The sequence below is a fragment of the Neovison vison genome, chromosome 2 (genome assembly GCF_020171115.1).
Source record: "Neovison vison isolate M4711 chromosome 2, ASM_NN_V1, whole genome shotgun sequence".
NCBI lineage: Eukaryota > Metazoa > Chordata > Mammalia > Carnivora > Mustelidae > Neogale > Neogale vison.
In genome coordinates, this window is record NC_058092.1 from 204,484,073 (window position 1) to 204,499,790 (window position 15,718).

Consider the following 15,718-nt stretch of genomic DNA (forward strand, 5'->3'; position numbering starts at 1 on the left):
CAGGTAGAAAACTAAAACATCCAGTAGCTTTCCTGTCGATGATGGTTCCCTTCTTACCAGAGTGGTAGAGGCTGGTCACTTCCCAGTAATAGTCAAAAAAATCATTGACCTCCTACTGACCATTTGAAAGGAAGTTTAGATGAAGCAGGAAGGGCATATAGTTTGGAGTTGAAGGCATTTCTCAACCAACAAAGACCATGACCCTGAGAAAAATTTCCATTTTTCTGAGGTTTAATATTATCTTTTATACATGAAGAATAATAAGCCTTGCTTATTTTATAGAAGAGTTGAAAATAGACTTAAAAGGAGACAGAAACATGCTTTGTGTATTATACTCTGTAAAGAACCATACTACCTTTTTCTTCCAAGAAAATTATAGACTGTCAAACTTACCGCAGAAATGATTGTCTCCCAAATACCCATTCGTTTTTGTTCTTATGTAAGAATCTCCCAACTTCTAGCTGAGAATATGGCAATTGATCCCTTACAGCCAAGGATGGCTATAGGATTCAAGTTCTAACCAATGGGACATCAGTGACCATTTTAGTAGTCAAATCCCAGATGATGCCCTTGATAAAAGGATGTTGCCCTCTGCTTTTTCTTTTCATGTTCCTATAGGCCAGAATGGCTGGGGCAGCAGAGAATCATGAATGAGAGCAATTTGCTGGGTCAGGGTTGTCAGCAACACAAACGTACCTATTCACTCATAGATTATGGCAACAGCAGAGTTGAGTGGTTGAAAAAAATACCTTATGACCTTCAAAGATACTTACCATTAGCCCTTTATAGCTAGAGTTTACTGGCCCCTGCTGTAGGTGATAGGAGGTCAAGAATATAGATAAAATCTCAGTCCTGGGACAACCACCTAGAGCAGAGATGCTTTTCCCCTTTGACTACCTACCAGCTTGGAATTTCATACTAACCAAAAATAAACCTATATTGTTGAATCTACTATTAATTTATCAGTTACAAGTGAGCGTCATAAACCAGACTTAGTAATACGAACAATGGTCATGATGAAGACTAGGATGATGACTACTGTGAACACATGTGGTAGTGCTTACGACATTCTAGAACTCCTCCAAATGTGTATATTACACATACATTTAATGCTCATGATAATTCTATAAAGCACTATTTTTAATTTCTGCTTGAAAGTTGAGGAAGCTGAGGTCTAGCAGTTAAATAACTTTTTCAAGAACATAACAAAAAGGTGACAGAACTAGATCTGGACGCAAGTCACTCAACACCAGCATCTCGGATCTTAGCCATACATTAAATTGTCTTTTAGCAGATCCCAGCTCTTTCATTCTGACTGAGCATATCTAACAGTCAACCTCCTGAAATTAATTTTAACAGGAGTCCTATTAGAAACAATAGCTTAATCCCAAAATATCGACAAGTGGTGAGGTAGGGCTGAGAATACAAATAGCAATTTGTTTTCTTTTAAATAAAATGTCCTTTTTTTATTGTATACCTAGACTTCAGACTCAGAAATAGCCTTTAAATTAAAGATTTTAATTAAGCTTAGCAATCTTGTTTGAATTAAGATAATCTATTTGGAAATAAAGACATATACAAAGAAAGGCAAAAGCTCAGAGGCATAAAATGAAGTCTGAGAATTCATGATAAGGAGGAGGATGGGAGAGGGGGCATAAGAAATGGAGAATTGGACATTCCTGCTTCCTTACCAAGGACAAGAAACAAAGCAGAATACTTGACCTCCTAACTACTGACAAGAGTTTATGCTGAAAAAGAGAGATTTAGGAAAACTGTACTAGTTGCTCAAGGTCACAGAAATAGTCAATGAAACCCATATCTTTGTTACCACAAGCCAAGCTTCTTTATGCCAGACTGTCTTTAAGTGGATAAAATGAAATAAACAACAAAAACCCCTGGTGATTCCAGGAAGGAAAAAGTTGAATAAGATGGGGCACTTTCTTAGAGCTTGGACAAAAGATCACACAGGCATTTCAGTATATGTGCTACCGAAGCGAGCACAACACAGGCATTTCAGAAGGTCATGAAGCACAGGACTGGCCAAAGGCTGATCAAGTGTCTTTTGAGGAAAACAGGAAAGAAAATTCTCAAATGCTGGTGTAAGAAAGTAAAGTCAGTTCAAGGTCAGAGCCCCAAAACGAGTACAAGGTCATAACAAAGAGGTTACATCTGTGAGGAAATTGTTAAGCATTAAAAACTAAACTGGCATATCTATTTTCACTTTCACAGAGGAGATTAGTTGCTGATAAGCTCTTTATTATTGATTTCTCTGAGCCCTGAAGTTCCCTAAAGATGGGGAATATGATAGGATGAGCTCCATTACAACTGTGAGGTTAAATGCAAGGCATTGTGGTTCCCTCAATCGAGTCATCAAAAAGAAATGGCTTGTAGAACTAACTCACTGTATAATACTATCCCTCAGTTCCATACTGCCTAGAATTAATAAGGAGAATCTTTTATCTCTCAAAATGAATTTGAGTCCTGGACTTAGAGTTGAAAGGCCTTTTGGAGATTATCTACTCATTTCATAGGTGAGAAACCAAAAGTTTCAGGGAAGACATTGGTTACATTGTGCTTTCTTGGTCTTAGAGCATGAAATCCATCTGTTGGCAAGCACATTCCAAAACTGGTGAATGTTATTGTGTTCCGTCTGGAGTTGATTTTGTCTGAGCCATGGACCAGCATTCTGAAATGCTCAGGAGGGAAGATTTGTATATATAATGGAAAAATCAAGAACAGTTTTGTATAATGTAATACAAAAACCACAGAAGCGATCTTCCCTTAAGTGAATTGAGTAGTATCTTCTTGGTGTGGTCAAAGAAAAGTAAGTGATGTAGAGGGATGTTGGGCAAGAAGGGGCAAGATGTGCCTGGAAAACTAAGCCATGACCTGGTCACCAGGTGCTTTGTAGACCACAACTGGAAGGTTGGGTTATTCTTCTCAGTGCAATTCAGATTATTAAATGCGTTTGGGCTAGATTATGACAAGACTCAATTCAACCACTCATCTACTTATTCCCTTTATAATCAAGCATACTTTTAGGCTCCTGTAAAACAAGAAGCTACATTGGTACATTCTGCCCATGTAACCCTCCAAGTCTTTTGGAGGAGGCAGTACTCTAAAATGTAACATAAGGTGACAAGAAGGGAGCAACAAAGAACAAGAGAGACTGGTACTATAGGAGAGTCTGCAGGGACAGGAATGGTCACGTGTGTTCTTGAACTAAACAAGTCTTTAGTTGTCAGAATAATTTCATTAGATGGACTCTCACTTCATCCTTAAAGCAATACAGGGATATATGGGTCAACCCTCACCATTTATGAAACTGATACTCAAGGAAGCCAAAGGACCAAGAGAGACCACACCTCAAAGATGGCAGAGTCCAAAGTCAAGGCTAGACTCTGACAGAAGCAGCTACTTCCAATTATGTATGGGAATAATTGTATAGCATTACACAAATTCAGTAGGAAAGATTTTTGTCATTTATTAGGAGGTCTAGAACAGAGTGATGGCATATTTCTGCTTTTTACTCTGAGGGAAAATACAAGAAAGAACTTCTAGTTCAAACACCTCTATAGAACATACACAGCCCCGTAAATTACTTTGAAACATCACCCATTACCTTTTAGGAAGCAAAAAGGATTTTACCTTTTAGTGGAATGGCCTAGCATGACAACACTTCAATTCAGCTTTGAATGAAGAAAGGTCTTTTCTCACTACTATTCTTCTTGATTCCTTCAGTGTTTATTTTGTGTTCAAAGTTCTGGAGAAGATTCATAAGCAGCTAAATTAGTGCTGATACTTTTTTTCCATAGACCTGTAGGAAGGATTAAACAAGAAAGCACTCTCCTATATTTGGGGATGGGGAGTAGATGCTGGGAATTAAGGCAACCAACCATCTTCCAGGATAACTCCATTGGTGTGCTTGTCCTGAGGCAGGCAGCCTGGGGTGGGAGTGGAGTTTGTCTTGGAGGGAGTAAACAAGTCCTGTGATCCTGATATACAGAGCTATGTGGGAATTCTCCACCTCTGTGCTACAGGAGATCCTGAAAGAACATGTGGTAATCACCAAGAGTTCCCTGGAAAGAGCTGCTCTTGCAAGCCCTAAGGACACCAGAGATAAAGGGCAGAACTAGCCCTCATGAACATTCTGGAAGGAATTCTGGTCCTTTTGGCCCTTCAAAGCACACAGGAAATAAATAGGTGGAATTTCCTATATCCATAAAGCTGGGAGAATGCTGGCCTTCACAGCTGATGAGAAGGAAAGCAAAGACGCATATGCTGGGTGCCTTGAGGGGAGACAGATTGAATGTAACTCTTGCTAGTACAGCAGGCGGCCAGCCCAGAGGGGCGGATTCTTCAGGACTTCGTAAGCATCATTAGTGTGACTGACAGAACTGTGTTCACCTAAAAAGTGACCCACCTCAGGATCCCACATGAGAGAATATAGAGACAACCCAGAATAAGAAACTCCTGGAAAAACACAACTACTGGAATAGACAGTAGCTGGTTAAAAAAATTAGTAAAGAATATTCAATTACAGCATCAGTAATACCTTTTGAACTTAGAAAGCCTTTTTTTTTTCTTTATTTGGGAGAAAGAGAAAGAGAATGAGGGAGCAGAGGGAGAAGGACACTCCCCACTAAGCAAGGAGCCCAGTGGAAGGGGGAGTGGGTGGATCCCCGGACCCTGAGATCATAACCCAAGCCAAAAACAGACACATGACTGACTGAGCCACCTAGGTGCCCTAAAATGTGATTTTTTATTACAAAATTTAGTAGATAAACTTAATAGTTCATAGTATTCTCAGATAATGACAAAATTGGCATTTCTATCCCATTTATATAAAATTGTTTGTGTGTGTGTGTGTGTGTGTGTGTGTGTGTGTGTATGCATCAAAGAAAAAAATTCCTCATCAAAACCTTACTGGTAGTTATTTCAAAATAACCTGAAAAGGAGATATATACTTTCTTTACATTTTTGTGTACTGTATGGAATTCTATTAGGTAACATAATCAGAAAAGCTATATAATCAAAAATTCTATTTTTAACGAACAAAAAGACGAAAATTATTAAAAATTTTAAGGACTTTGTAAAGGATAGAAGACATGAACACATAAGCAGTAAGATAGTTTGGCCTAACTGTTAAATTTTATTTTTAGCTAAAGGATTGTATCTCCTACCACACACTGATGAACAGCTGAATTCGGAGGCTGGGGAAGCAACAAGAAAGGCAGTGTCCCCGCAAGGATACCCCTGTAAGTGATCCACTTGTCTCAACCCTGAGCTCCAATCTAAACACGTCCTTACTGATTCTCACTTGTATTATACACATATTCTTCAGTCCAGAGAGAAGCCACTGTGTTTGTTTCTGAATTGCTGGCCGTTCAAGAGTCATCGGATACATTGTTAGAGAAAGTAAATTTCACTTTTAAGAAAGTTTATTAAACATTTGCAGCTCGCAAATGTGTATCACGACTGAATCCTGGGCCAGGAAGGAGCAGGACCAATCAGAGATGAGTGATGCCCTGCGGAGGCGCAGTTCACACCCACAGAGTCTGTTTATGCCAACTCTCAGAACAGGGCAACTAAACTCTAGTGGCACTTAATGAGGCAGTTTATAAGCACCAGAAATCAATGGAAAAAGTGAATTGGCAGTAATTACTGTGACTAGTACTAATTAAAAATGTCTCTAAACGGAGACATGACAAGGATGTAAAATTTGAATCAGATTATGCACAGAGCCAGCTCAGGCAAGTTGGGAAGACTGCAGCTTGCCTCAGGTCAGTTGTTGGCTAAGAGCCCACTGGTCCTCAAGCTGCAGAGGGCTCCCCTTCTGCCTTAAATCAACCACCAGAGAACACTTAACTGGAAAGTCACCCAGCAAACTGCACCCTCTACAAGTAGAGAGAGAAGTCAACCCGAGTAATTGCGAGCGGGTATTTCTGCAAGGTACATTAGAGGAGAAATGCCCTTCTTAACCTCAGTGCAGCCAGAGACACTTCTAGAGCTTAGCTTTATTGAGAATTCTAAGTATTGATGAGACATAGTATTTAAAATCTGAACTTTAACCAATTACAGACCCAGCTGTTAAAACTCTGCCTATCTGGTAAGAGCCCAGATATAAAGATTCTACCAATACAGAAGAGCATGGGACATAAAGAATTGTGTCAGCTATTTGTGGGGGGTTTTTTGTTGTTGTTTTTAATCTACTGTGACTTTCTTTCTACCTTTTTTTTTTTTTTAATTTATTTATTTGGCAGACAGAGATCACAAGTAGGCAGAGAGGCAGGCAGAGAGAGAGGGAAGCAGGCTCCCTGCTGAGCAGAGAGCCCAATGCGGGGCTTGATCCCAGGACCCTGAGATCTGACCTGAGCCGAAGGCAGAGGCTTTAACCCACTGAGCCAACCAGGCGCCCCTCTTTCTACCTTCTTAATAAATATCTCCACTTGGCTGTGGGGAACATCTTCCCTGTAGTTTGGGTAGGGTTGATTTTGCCTTCCACCTCTTCCCACAATGATGGTGATTAGTTCCAGCCTTCCCACTTCTGACCACAGTGATTAGATCACCGTGGCCCAGACAAATCATCTCCAAAACCTGACATGTAGATAACTGGAAAGAACACATAAACCTTATTCTGAAGTCAAGAGTTTGGGTCACTATCATTTGCCACGGGGTGGGGGGCAGGGGGTAAAGAGATCATGAAAATGAGGTCCTCACTGAGGGCAAGAGTAAACATATGAAAGTGAACAGGGAAAGGGAAAAAGGAAGGAAGAAGATACATGGAGGGAGAAGGGAAGAGGAAGGGTTGTTGAAAACCTTATCTGAGTGCCCTGATCGAGCCATGCTGAAGTCTTGCTTATTTCATGGACCTTCCAGCTGCATGAAAGCTACTTTTGAAAATTTCGTTTGAAATTTATGTTATTTGAGATAGAAGCAATACAGCATGAGATAACTTGTGGTAGCCCTGAGTTACAGAGCAGTGTCTGAATAACAACGGGGGTAACAAATACTACTCACATCAGGAAAGAATTCACTGGCTCACAGGTTTTACCTATTATTTATAATGTAAATTATATATATATATGTAAATTATTGCTCAATGTTTTACCATTTACAAGAGAGACCTGAATGAAGTCAATCTGGTATGAAAGTACAGAACTGTATTTTGTAGTATTTTATAGTAAGCCCATCTTTTTTGTATCATTAGAGCTTCTAGAACTATATAGAATGCCACATAAAGCTCTGCAGCTCTTCCTACAGAAGATTTAATCTTACGGGAATCCTCAATTTGCTTAACCAATGATGCAAAGACATCAAATGTCCTGTAGCAATACAGGACAGGAAAGCATGCGGGATCTCTGGTCCCAGGTGGCCTCAGTCCTCATAATACATCCAGTTGCTGGGCTCATTGTCCTTACAAGCTAGGATCGCCTCAAATGTCAGAAATTCTTGCTACTGCACTACCATCTTACACTCAGCCTTATCTGAAAAGAAGCCCACACACCAAATATCTAATATACATTTTAGTTTCAGAGAATGAAGCAGGCTCCCTTTGTTCTGAATTCAGCATCAACAAGCTATGTCTTCCCCCGAACATAGAAATTAGTATCCTTCTCCAAATATCCCTGATTAATATCTCTGCCTTCAGATTTCCAGCATTCTGGAAAGGCCGTTTACCCCTGTTCATTTCTTGACTCTGATTTAATACCCTCTTAATACAGAGTTTGGTCTGAAGGTGAAAGCCACAAATCAATTTCCACAAAATTTTAATTCCAACATGCAGGTTCTATCACTCTCAATCAATCTTTTATGCTTGTGTTTTAAAGTCTCAAATTAAGGAAGAAATTGCTTCAGATATTTTTAAAGGTGGAGATCTGAATTGGACATACCTCAAATCATGGTTTCAATTACGTTTTTGGTTCCCAAAGAAGCCAGACGGCTTTGAAATTACTCCATACAAAATACGATCTTTGATGCAATTCTTGTCAGGATGTGTCATAACCACAAAATTGAGTTGTAGATTTATAAATTTGGTATGAAAGCAAATAAGAATGACTAATCTGGCTTGTTTGGAGAAACTAAATTACCAGAATCCTCTTTATCATTGAAATATTTAAATGTTTATAAACACTTACATAGGTATTATAATGTTCATTTTATAGATAAAGTTCTAAGCAATTTTAGATTCTGTCTCCTGATGCCAACACCTAGAAATCGGAGATGATAACAAACATGAGAGAAGGGAATGCAGGATTGACGGGCTGCCTGAGGCATCTGCTGACATGAAAAAACTACATATTTGGTTTTAACAGTGGCAGAATTAGAGGGAGAAAAAAAAAATACCCTTAGACCCTTACAAGAAGCCGGGGCATTAGATTGAAACTTCTGCAAGTGTCCAGGGCTATGGCAGGAGGGGAGGCAAGAGGAGTCCATCCCAGCCTCTGTGTGGGCAGAGGGTGAGGGGGGCAGCGGGGGTGGGCGGTGTCTCCCAGATAGTCTGTAATCCCAAGCTACCTGTGTTAGTTTACTGCAGTCCTAAATTTCTATGGATTTTCTGACTTAAAGCACACATGTATTCTCATAGCAATCTGGAGGTCAGAAGTCCTCTAATGAGGTTAAAACCAAACAGGCTGGGAATGTGTTTCTCCTGCAGACTTCAGGAGAGAACCCACTCCTTGCTTCTTCCAGCTTCCAGATGCTGTTCATGACCACCCCTTACACCTTAAAAGCCAGCTGTGAAGCTGCTTTTCTCTGTGGCCGCCTGCCTCACTCTTAGGAGCCTTGTGATTCTACCAGGCCCACCTGGGTACTCTAGGATTCTCTGCTCATCTCTAGGTCCTTCACTTAATTACGTCTGCCAGATCACTCCTGCCATATAAAGCAGCACATTCACAAGTTCCAGAGATTCAGATGTGGACTTTGTGAGGGGCCATTATTCAACCAACTCAATGGCCCTAACTTAAATCTGAAGGTTGAATTTACATTGGCTCAGGGAACACAGAGTCAAGAATTTGAAGTGACAGAAGCAAATTCGTTCTGGAAGAATGCACCTTCAGCATAAGCCCCTTGACATACAGATTAAGGCTTGATATCAGGGCAACATCGTCTCATAACCAAAATTTACCCACTGCTACAGAAAACAAGCCACCACCAGGAGTCAGCTGGAGTAACGACAATTCTACCTCCAAGAACTTCAAAAATAATGAAATTATTAGAAACAGAACAGAAATGGAAAAACAGTGTGGTTAAAATATTCATAGAAGATAAAGGAAAAAAAAAAACCTGAAAAGAAGAGTCCATATAATAATGGTCAGGACATTTGATAAACAACATGTAAAAATAAACTCAAATTAGAAGCTCAAAGGATGGAAAGAACTTGTACAGACCAGGGTGCTTTGTGAAAACTAAAAATGCCATAAATTTTAAAAAATCGCTAACAATATTCGGAGGCACTAATGGATTGAGAAATAGGAGTAAACATTCTGGAAAAGGGACAGATGAGTGACAATATAAAGATGCTTTTTACTGAAATTATTGTGGGTATTGTGCATAAAACATAAAATTGGCGAAGCTTGCAAGAGAAACCAGAAGAGATCTCAGCAGTTTGAGGGCCCACAGAGAAAAGAACCTGTCCTTCAGGCACTGCTGATTTTGCTCGCAAGACATTTGTTAATTTCAAGATAAGGAGAGTGTCCACCAGAAGGAAGCTCCAAACTAAACACCTTTTCATCAATTGAGAACACTGGATGTTTACACGCTAAGGATGGGAGATAAAAGAACAACAGACTGTTTCCTACCAAAACTCCAACCCAGAATCAATTCCATTTAGACCTTGATTGTACTGAGGTACTGTGTCCCTACTCTAACCAAAGAAAGAACAAACCCTCGTTGTGAAAATTACCCAAAAGTTCATCTTGAGGCATATATATATATATATATATATATATTTTTTTTCTTTTTACAATGTCCTATATTCAGTAAAAATTTCTAGGCCTGCCTAGGAGAAGAACCATAATAAGTGGGAAAAGAAAATAGAAATAAACTGGTATCCTGGAGTTAGCAGAGAAGTGGATTTACATGACTGCTTTAAATAGAGAGAAAAAAAAATAGAGAAACAGGAGAAAATATGAAGAAGTATAAGAGTAATAGAAATGTATGAACTATAATGAAAATTGTCACCTATGAATAACACAATGATCGGTTTATAGCAGATCGTATAAAGATTAGTGAAATGAAGGACACATTAATAGAAACTATTTGAAATTAAAGCAGTGAGAAAATGTGAATTTATACACATGTGTGCACACACACAGGAGAGAATGCAACATACCATATTTAAAGAGAATTTTCTATAACTAATAAAAAACATCAGCCCATAAACAAAAGCAGTTCTGAAAACCCCCAGCAAAATACATATGAAGAACAACCACACCTAGGCACACTGTAGTAAAAACACGGAAAACCAGACAGTACAGTTTTAAAGCATCCAGATGTGAAAAGGTACAAAACAAAACCACAAAAAATCCCCAACAAAACAAACAAAGAGGCATATTACCCTTGCCAAAGTAATAAGCAAGGAGACTTGGGCCTGAATTCTCAATAGCGACAATGGGACCCAGAAAACAATGATACCACATGTTTCAGTTTCTGAAGTATAACCACCAATCAAGAATTCTATACTGAACAGAAAAATCCTTCAAAGACATGTTTTCAGAAAACCAAAAACTGCAATAATTCATCTTAAACGAAATTGCTTTAAAGCTAAGGTCAGAAAGAATTGTTCAAGGACAATGATCGCAGAGAGAAGACACAGAAATGCAGGAAAGGATGAAGAGCCATGGGAAGAATCAAGGAATAAACATAAATGAATACTGTCTCAACATCATCTCTTGTGTGGTTTAAAAATAATTAATATAATTATGACACAGGAAAATAATTCAGAAGATGGGGGGAGGTAAGTCTCAATGTTTATTCATCTAATAACAGAATTTCAAACACATAGAACAAGAACGCATGAGAGTTTAAGGAGTAATAAATACATGAATGAAGTCCTAGATTTTAACACCATGGTCTAAGTCAAGACACAGAAGATGTGCCACAACTTGACCCAATTCACAGGTATAGAGTTCAACACCTAAAAAAAAAAAAAAAAAGAATTCTTTCAGTTATATCTGGCACACTTACCAAGTTAGACTATAAAAAACAAAGTTGGAACAAATTTTAGAAAAGAGTCAAGTCCTAGGCAGTATTCTTTCACCACAATAAAACAAGATTTGAAATAGATAACTGAAAGATACCTGAAAAAGTCCCAAATACCTGGAAACTAAAATAATTTTCAATAAACTTTTGACCCATGGGTCAAAGATTAAAAAGGGAAATTAGAAGTGAGGTCACCAAGATGATGGTATAGGAATTTCCAGTGCTTGTCCCCTCCCAGAAATATCAGTTTGTATAACTGTGTACACACAAAAAAATAACTTCCTGAGAGCTAAGGATTCTGGGATTCTGGATAAGGGATTATAACGTCTGGGTGGGGCATAAAAATCAAAGACATGTTCAAGTCTGTAGGAAAGATAGTCTGAGTTACCTGTCACACCTCCCTGAAGCCCCAGAGCAAGATACCCATACTGTGGGCAAAAGATGAAGTGAGTCCCAACCTTCGCCCAGAACCAGGCACACACCAGCCCCAGGTGACTCTTAATGCCCCAGGCTCCCAGGTCACTCCAGTACTAGCCAGTTCCCATGGTCCCAGACCACTGGCTGACTCCAGTGAAACCAGGCCCCAGGTGGACTCCCGCAAAGCCAAGCTCCCTACTAGCCATGGTACTGGGTCTCCTTTCATGTCCCCAGGCTCCTGACCCACCCCAGTGCCAGACTGGCTCCCACAGCCCCAGACCCATACCTGCCCAATACCAGGCCAGCTTCCATAGCCTCAGGATCCCCAGCCTGCCTTAATGTCAAGACCAACCTCCATGGACCTAGACTTGAAGCAGGCTCCTTTAGGCCCAGAATCTGGGCCTGCCCCAGCACTAGGCTGACTCTCCTTAGATTACCGTCCAGACTGGATTCCACAGACATAGGCTCCTGGTCTGCAACAGTGCCAGGCCAATCCCAGTAGTTCCAGCCTCCAGACCAGCTCCCATGGACTTAGGCTCCCAACGTGAACCAGGACTGTGTCAGGCCCCACAGACCTGGATGCCAAGCCCACTTCAGCAGCCTCCAGAGCCCGGATGGTCCCCACAGGCCCAGGCTCCAGGCCCCATCCAGCAGACGCAAGCCCCAAGCTGGCCTTGATGAGGTCAAACACCAGGTCTGCCGACCTGCTAATGATGTAGGTACCAGAACTGCCTGCACAAGGACTCCAGCAGCAAGCCTACCTATGGAGACCACCAGAGAGCCCAGCCAGCATCTCCGTACAGAACGACTAGGGAAGAGCTTTCCCCGACAAAGCCAGTATGTGAAGAGAGCAAGAGGTGCCTACTTCCTCATAAGGCACAGACACCAATGCAAGGCACAGCCTATAGTAGATACATAAAAGGAAAGGTAAAGGAAAAGGACTGAAAACACCACTAGGGAAAAGTCAGTAATTCACAAAAGGAGGCAACAGGAGAGAGAGAAAGGAACAGGGAACAGTCTGAAAACTGATAAGATGGCATCCGTAAGTCATTAACTACCAATAATTACTTTTAATATAAATGAATTAAGTCCTCCATTCAAAGGTATAGATTGGCTAAATGGAGGAAGAAACAAACAAGGAAACATAGTACATGTGGCCTACAGAAGTTTTAAGGACACATACTAGCTCAAGGAGAAATGGAAATGGTTGGGAAAAGATATTCTATGCAAAGGGAAAATAAAAGCAAGATGAAATAGAATTTAGACAAAATAGACATTAAGTCAAAACTTGGTAAGAAAACAAAAATCATAATGATAAAAGCATAGTGCTGGCATGAAAATGGGCACATAGCCCAATGGAGCAGGATCAAGAGCCTAGAAATTAACCCAGACATGCATGGTCAATATTTGACAAGGATGCCAAGAATACTCAATGGGAAAAGGATAGTCACTTAAATAAATGGTATTGGTAAATTCAGATGTTTTACATGCAAAATTTGGACCCCTATCTTATGCCACCACCAAATCTAACTCAAGATGGATTAAAGATTTAAATATAAGATGTGAAACTATAAAGCTCCTTTAAAAAAAAAAAAACAAAGGCAAAATTCTGTGACATTGGCCTTGGCAGTGATATATATATATATATTTGGATAGGACACAAAGTACAAGAAAAAAAGCAAAAATAAAAGGGACTAAATCCAACTAAAAAGCTTCTGCTAAGCAAAGGAAATAAAAATTAAAAGGCAGCCTTCTAACTGGGAGAACAGGTGAAAAATATTTGCAAGTTACATATATCCCATATGGGGTTCATATCCAAACTATATAAGGAACTCTTACCACTCAAAAACAAAACAAATCTGAATTAACAGGCAGAGGACCTGAGTAGACATCTTTACAAAGAAAACTGGCCAAGCACAGTGAGCTACCACTGAATACATGGTAGAATGGGATGATCAAGAAGAGATAAACTATTGGTTTGCCAACTGGCACAGAGGGCAAAAAGAGACCAAAGAAAGAGGTAAGCTTCTCCAGATTGGAGGTGGCAGTTTTAATAACTGAGGAAACTTCTAGATAAGCCTTGTCTGCTGTATATCTCTGCACCTGCCTTTCCACAGTTTTTAAAGTTCAAGTTTAGTCCTGTATTAATCCATATGCTGGGCCAGGACCTCTACTTCCTCCCTCTTCAATGGTGCATGTCTTTTTCCCAGTGGAGTGTGTTTCAACGGGTTCAGCTTACAGCAGGCTGACAAGGTCCCAGGAGTGAGGAGGAGTTCACCTGTCCCAGTTGAAGGGCCCCCTGCAAATTCTAGGAGATCCTCTCTTTCCCAGGCATCATGGCGGCTGGTGTTCCCAGCAGCATAGCACCTCAGTACATGGTGATAGGGCAATGGAGGTCTTCCCTTCTTGTGCTGGGAGTCTCAGCAGGGATACCAGTCTGCCCTATGTGGCAACAGGCCTCACTGGTTGATCATTCCATTGTATTAATGCCTGGGACAGTACTTTAGTCCATCTGGCCAAGGTGGTTTTACTGGTTACTGATTCATTCGCCCTTTCGATATTCGATTTTTTCTATGAACCCTGTTGCTAGGAATTTTGTTGCTGCCTTACGGGACAATAAATACTCCTCTCCAGTTCTTTTGCCCAGTCTTGCATCTCATGACCTTTGAATTGTGACACCATATCACTGTTGGATGAGGGTATCTGTCCCTGGTACTCAGCTTCTCTAATCCCCTATGGGTGGCAACCTGGTTACAGTGACAGGGGAAGACTGGGGTCAGGCCAGAGGTGGTGTCCACATAACCCAAGGCATTTTTAGACCTTCCACTCAAAGGCACAGAGCCAATATAAGCAACTTACTTATAACATGTTGGCAAATCTGGTCGGTGGCCTCTGGACTTCTTTGGCAGTTACTTTGGGGATGGTTTAGAACACACAGGACATGCTATATTAACAAATCACAGTTTCAAGAACATTGGCAGTTACTTTGGGGATGGTTTAGAACACACAGGACATCCTGTATTAACAAATCACAGTTTCAAGAGCATTCTGGCATCCTTGGCAATATGCCATCATCCTCTGGGTGCTACAGCGTTTGCGTTTATTCACCCCATCTGTTGCACCTACTGAGGGGTCAGTTGCTAAGGTCCATACTGGGCTAGGACATCAGCTTCCCGACTGCCACAGGATGTCCGCACCCTATGAACGGGGATAGGGTAAGACTGAGGATTGCCTCAATCACCTGCGGACAAGCCCAAATGTCTTTCCACACTTCCTGACCCCACAAGGCTCTATTCATGGTTTATTCATGATCATCTGCCCTCAGCTTCCCATTGTCCAGCAATAGGGTTAATCCTTTTACAACAGCCCAACCGTGAGTGCAAAGGGTTAAAAGCTAGGACTCATGAGTGATCATGAGCCAAAGTACTGACTTCTGGCCACTGGCTGCTGCCATTCTTTCCTGCTATAAGAAGAACAGAGGCTTACTGAACTTCCCTATAGTAATTGGGAAATAATTATGTTGCCATGAAAATAAGAATAGTAAGAGTTTGAATTCTGGAGAGGAAAGGTAGGGAGAAAAAAAGTGTTTTCATCTTTGTTTACAAAGGTATAGGCTGGCAAACTGTGGACAGTTTGAGGGGGAAAAGATTTTCTTAAATCTGGAAAAGTAGAAGACAAATCATGTTTCAAACAAAAAAATCTTAGAAGCTAGGATCTTATTAGTTTTTCCATCAGAGTTCTGTCGATTCTTAGTAGTATGGTCAGTGGTTATCAGTCTTTTCCATGAATGTTCTTGATGAGAGTAGATCTAAAGTGTTCTCAACACACACACACACACACCCTAAAAGTAATTATGTGAGGTGATGAAGATGTTAACTGACCTTTTTGTGGTAATGATTTCACAATATATACATGTATCAAGCTGTACGCCTTGAACTTATACGAGGTTATATGTCAATTATATCTCAAAGCTGGAGGAAAAAAGGAATTCAGCAATCATTTTGAGCTGAAAGGAAATAAAAACATATCAATATCTGAGAAGTTGCTAAAGCAGCACTGGAGGATGATTTAGGACACTCAACACTTACTAGAGAAGATA